The sequence below is a fragment of the Lithobates pipiens genome, unplaced genomic scaffold (genome assembly GCF_037356315.1).
Source record: "Lithobates pipiens isolate NorthernLeopardFrog02 unplaced genomic scaffold, aLitPip1_a1.2 Scaffold_8, whole genome shotgun sequence".
Lineage (NCBI taxonomy): Eukaryota > Metazoa > Chordata > Amphibia > Anura > Ranidae > Lithobates > Lithobates pipiens.
In genome coordinates, this window is record NW_027507903.1 from 573,472,618 (window position 1) to 573,478,617 (window position 6,000).

The window sequence follows — 6,000 nt, forward strand, 5'->3', positions numbered from 1 at the left end:
TTTACTTTTCAATTTCAGATGATAAATTCTGGGGACATAAGCATCTCTAGACCTGTGAACCTGGGTGCGTGCCTTGGCTCTAGCAACAGTCAGTTACTGTATGTAGACTGTGCTGGGCATGAGTGCCCTTTAACCCGATAGTGCCTGCATAGTTCCCGTATGTTGTGCAGGACAATGAGGAGCCAAAAGCAAACTGAGGGTTCTTCCCCCCCCCCCCCCTCACTCACCGGACACTTTTAGGTACACCTATACTATTGCATGGTAACTTAAATTGCTAATCAGCCAATCACATGGCATAAGCCCAATGCATTTAGACTTGGTGAAGACAACTTTCTGATGTTCAAACCGAGCATAAGAAAGAGAAAATATCCAGTGAGCAGCAGTTGTGTGGAGGAAAATGCCTTGTTGATGTCAGAGGAGAATGGGCAGACTGGTTGGAGATGATAGGCAACAGTAACTCAAAGAACCACTCATTACAACCAAGGAATGCAGAATACCATATCTGAATACACAACACATTGAATCTTGAAGCAGATGGGTTACAGCAGTAGAAAACTATACCAGGTGACACTCCTGTCAACTAAGAACAGCAAACAGGCTACAATTTGCACAATTATACAATAGAAGATTGGAAAAAACGTTGCCTGGTCTGATGAGTCTCGATTTCATCTGCAACATTCAGGTGGTAGGGTCAGAATTTGGCATAAATAGGATCCATCCTGTCTTGTATCAACTGTTCAGGCTGGGGGTGTAATGGCATGGGGGATATTTCTTGGCACAATTTTGGCCCCCTTAGTACCAAGCGAGCATCCTTTAAACACCACAGCCTACCTCAGTATTGTTGGTGACCATGTTCATCCCTTTAGGACTACAGTGTACCCATCTTCTGATGGCTCCTTCCAGCAGGATAATTCACCATGTCACAAAGATCAAATCATCTCACCACTGGACAATGAGATCACTGTACTCCAATGTCCTCCACACTCACCACATCTCATCTAATAGAGCACCTTGGGGATGTGGCAGAAAGGGAGATTTGCATCATGGATGTTCAGCCAACAAATCTGCAGAAACTGCGTGATGCTATCATGTCACTATGGACCAAAATCTCTAAGGAATGTTTCCAACACGCAGTTCTGAAGGCAAAAGGGGATCCAACCCGGTACTAGCAAGGTATACTTAATAAAGTGGCCGGTAAGTGTATATTGCTAAGCTCCCACTGACCATGAGTATAAGGTGACATTTCTCAGCCACCAATAAAAAGGAGCACTTTACCACTGATAACCATAAATTTAGCCAACACTAAGAAGTCCAAAGCTTGTGTAATGTAAAAGGAATTAAAATATTGAGGCGTAACCCCCCGCAAACAACTGCTTTGTTGTGAAGATTAAGCAGAGTTGCAGGAAAATTGTAGAGAAGAAAAGGTGAAAAGTATTTGAGAAGAAGATCCTGATGTACAAGGTGAAATCTGCTCCTAAACTTGTCATGCATACACACGGTCGCACAAGGTTGTCGGATAATCTGATCGTTCTGAGCGCGGTGACGTAGAACACGTACGACGGGACTATAAACGGGCCAGTAGCCAATAGTTTTTGTCTCGTAATTTATTCTGAGCCTGCGTGGCACTTTGTCTGTCTGAATTGTCTACACAAGATCAGAATTTAAACGATCAGATTTTGTTGACGGAAAATTTTAGATCCAGCTCTCAAACTTTGTGTGTCGGAAATTCATACAAAACGGTCCGATGGAGCCCACACACGATTGGATTTTCCGACAACACCATCCGATCGCACATTTTCCGTATGTACAGGGCATTAGTCTGTAGGGTTCAATATTGAGTTGGCCCACCCTTTAAAGCTATAACAGCTTCAATTGTTCTGGGAAGGCTGCCCACAAGGTTTAGGAGTGTGTCTATGGGAATGTTTGACCATTCTTCCCAGAGGTGCATTTGTGAGATCAGGCGTGGTGTTGGATGAGAAGGTCTGGCTCGCAGTCTCCATTCTAATTCTTCCCAAAGGTGTTCTATCGGGTGCAGGCCTGTCAAGGTCCTCCACCCCAAACTCGCTCATCCATGTCTTTATGGACATTGCTTTGAGGATGGCCCCTTCCTGTTCCAACATGACTGCGCAACTGTTTACAAAGCAAGGTCCATAAAGACATGGATCAGTGAGTTTTGGGTGGAGGAACTTGACTGGACTGTTATTGAACCCTATGGACTAAGACTGGAATGCCATTAACCACTTAAGCCCTGGACCATTTTGCTGGCCAAAGACCAGACCACTTTTTGCGATTCGGCCCTGCGTCACTTTAACTGACAATTGCGCGGCCGTGCAAATTGGCTCCCAAACAAAATTATTTTCTTTTCCCCCTCAAATTGTCCTTTCTTTTGCTGGTATTTGATCACCCCTGCGGTTTTTATTTTTTACGCTATAAACAAAAAGGCCGATACGTCTTCTACATATTTTTGGTGAAAAAAAAATCACAATAAGCGTTTATTGATTGGTTTGCGCAAAAGTTATAGCGTTTACAAAAAAGGGGATCGTTTTATGGCATTTTTATTCATTTTTTTTTTTTACTAGTAATGGCGGCGATCAGCGATTTTTATTGTGACTGTGACATTATGTGACATTATGGCGGACACATCGGACATTTTTGACACATTTTTGGGACCATTGTAATTTATACAGCAATCGGTGCTATATAAATTCACTGATTTCTGTGTAAATGACACTGGCAGTGAAGGGGTTAACCACTAAGTGGCAGTGTAGGGGTTAAGTGTTTCCTGGGGCATGTTTCTAACTGTGGGGGGGCTTGGCTGTGCGTGACACGTCACTGATCTTTGCTCCCGATGACAGGGAGCAGAGATCAGTGACAGTGTCGCTAGGCAGAACGAGGATAAGCTTGTTTACATTAGCATCTCCCCGTTCTTCCTCCCATGAGACGATCGCGGCTATCCCCGTGGCGATCGATTCTGACTCACGGAGGACCCGACCGGCGAGCGTGCCGCCGGCACGCCGCCAAATTTAAAGGGACCTACAGGTATGCCTATTTGCCTATCCATGCCATTCTGCTGACATACATCGGCGTGTGCCGATCGGGAAGTGGTTAAAGGAAGAAATCGTCAGAATTCAAGAAGGCCATGATCTTTATGTAGGACAATGTTCCATTGCATGCATCCAAGTATTGCACTGCTGGCCAAGCCAGAAAAGACCTCAAGGATGACTGGCCACCTAAGGTCTGTCCGTTACAGGACCTCAAGGTTCGTACGTTACCTGAACGAATAGGACAAGACTTCAAAAAGTGACCTGTCTGGCCACAATAAAAGCACAATCTCTTCTTCCTTCTAAACCCTTGTACACACGGTCGGAGATTCCAACGGAATGTGTCCGTTCGGACCATTTTGTCGGATATTCCGACTGTGTGTGGTCTCCATCGGAATCCGACGGACCAAGTTTTCCAACTTTTTCAGACAAAATGCTCCGATCGGACATACTCCGATCATGTGTAGAGAATTCCGATCGGACAAAGTGCCACGCATGCTCAGATCAAATTCCTACATCAAAGCTATTGGCTACTAGCCTGAACGTAGTCCCGTCGTAACGAAATAACGTCATCACGTTCTGAACGATCAGATTTTCCGACAACTTTGTCCAACCGGGTGTATGCAACAGTTTCAGCCAAAATCCGACGGATTTGGTTGTCGGAATGTCCGACCGTGTGTACAAGGGCTAAGGGCTCTCTCATCTGCAGAGAGATCTGTGAAGCCCAAGTGCATGGGTTCACCTTCACTGACTGACTCAGTACCAGGAGGAGTGGGAAGTGGGGGAGCCAAGGGTGGGAATGCAAAGTTCTGAGACAAATGTTCAGGAGGCTTCCGCAAGCATTCCTTAAAAGAGAGTCTTACTCTGAGTCTTGAGTCAAAGAGAATGACAAACGTGATCAACTTCTCCAGCTCAGTGGATATATCTCGGGCTGCTATCTCATCTTTGATGGTATCCGAGAGACCATGAGAAAAAGCAGCCACGAGGGTCTCATTGTTCCACGCAACCTATGCTGCCAGAGTATGTAATTCAATGGCATAATTGGCAACAGTTCTTGTAGGCTGTTTGATGGACATGAGGCACTTGGCAGCAGAAGCGGAGTGTGCAGGAATGTCAAATACCCTTCTAAAGGAAGCCACAAATTCTGGGTAACTCAGGACAACAACCTAGTTTGTTTCTGTCCATGGGAAACGCCTGGGGCAGCATCTCAAAATATATCATGACTTGATTAAGAATCCCTCTGCATTGAACTGGATCGGTCCCAAATCTCTGGGGAAGCAAAGTGGACCAGACATACCTCTTATAGAGGCAATACACGAGGTGGGTGCCAGCACAAAGAGTGGAGCAGCAGCAGGGACGGCCTGAAACACAGGTTGTACAGGAGCAGCCACAGTGGGAGAGTCTAGGTGAGAGGTGCGATTCAGGAGCGTCTGTAACGCTATGGCAAACTGATCCATACGGTGATCCTGCTCATCCAACCTTGGAAAAATATTACCAACAAGTGGATTGACTGCATCTTCTGAATTCATCCAAGACAGAAGTGCAGTTAAAATCAGACTTGTTTAATAATTATAATTAGTAAAAGGTAAACAGAGCAACATAGTCAAATCATAGCCAGTGTTCAGTAACCGTAACATATAGTCAGACAAGCCAGGACATCAGGGAGCCAGAAATTAGCGTACTTCAGGACAGACCAGGAAATCAGGAAACTGGAGAATCAGCATAGTGGAACAGCAAGCAGGATCAGGAACCAGATGGAGCCAAGCGAGTCTTCCATGGGTACACAGGAGAGAATCTCTGGATGTGTTGACAAAGGTGAAGGCAGAGATGATCTGAACTGAACAGCTTAAGTAACCAGTAGGAATGACAAACAGGATATCGTCAACAGGTGAGTCACTGTGGAAAGATTTAGAGCTGGCAATTAACCGACAGCTGAGCGGCCTGCTCTGAGAAGGAAGGGCTGAGCCTAGCTCTGACACGCAGCCTACACATTTCTGGTCGCACTGGACCCTGACACTGTCTCTTATACCATGTCCGCACACTCTCTGGCTGTCTTCTGTACCATGTCCATACACTCTCTGGCTGTCTTCTGTACCATGTCTGCACCCTCTCTGACTGTCTCCTATACCATGTCCGCACACTCTCTGACTGTCTTCTGTACCATGTCAGGACCCTCTCTGACCGCCTCCTGTACCATGTCCGCACACTCTCTGACCATCTCCTGTACCATGTTCCGCACCCTCTCTGACCATCTCCTGTACCATGTTCTGCACACTCTCTGACTGTCTCTTGTACCATGTCCGCACACTTTCTGACCATCTCCTGTATCATGTCTGCAGTCTCTGACTATCTCTTGTATCTGTTTGATGAAATCTGCCCGGGGGGATGGTGTTTGGAGTATCTTTATCTGCTGGTTGTTAAACTTTCTGAAATACAAATTTTGCTATTGTGGTGTAGGATCCATTTTTTCGGCGTAGGGATTCCCCTTTAAGTCCATACCAGGTGACGGGGCCAGCGACGCCTCCTTCGCTGGTCCCGGCTACCTGGAGCCGTGCTCAAAATGAGCGTACTTTTCTCCGGGCGGGAAAAGTCCGTTCGTTTCAAAAGTACGGCGGACTAGCACACACACAGCCGTATTGTCCACTGGACTAGCACACACACGGCCGTATTGATGTGCAAAACTACAATCTTAGTCTGCCGGACTTTTGAGTCAAAAAAGTCCGCCGGAGCCCACACACGGGCAGATTGTCCGGCGGACTCAAGTCCACCGGACTTTTCCACCAGATTGTTTGATTGTGTGTACGGGGCTTTACTTACCAGTAGCATGTGTAGAAGATGGTAATTGTTTATGCAGAATAACAGTCACAGTAGAAAATATCACATCAGCCACACATGATTTCACTTCCTACATATGCTCTGAATAACCTCTTGTGCTGGGTATTTCCTCTTTTTGGTAGAT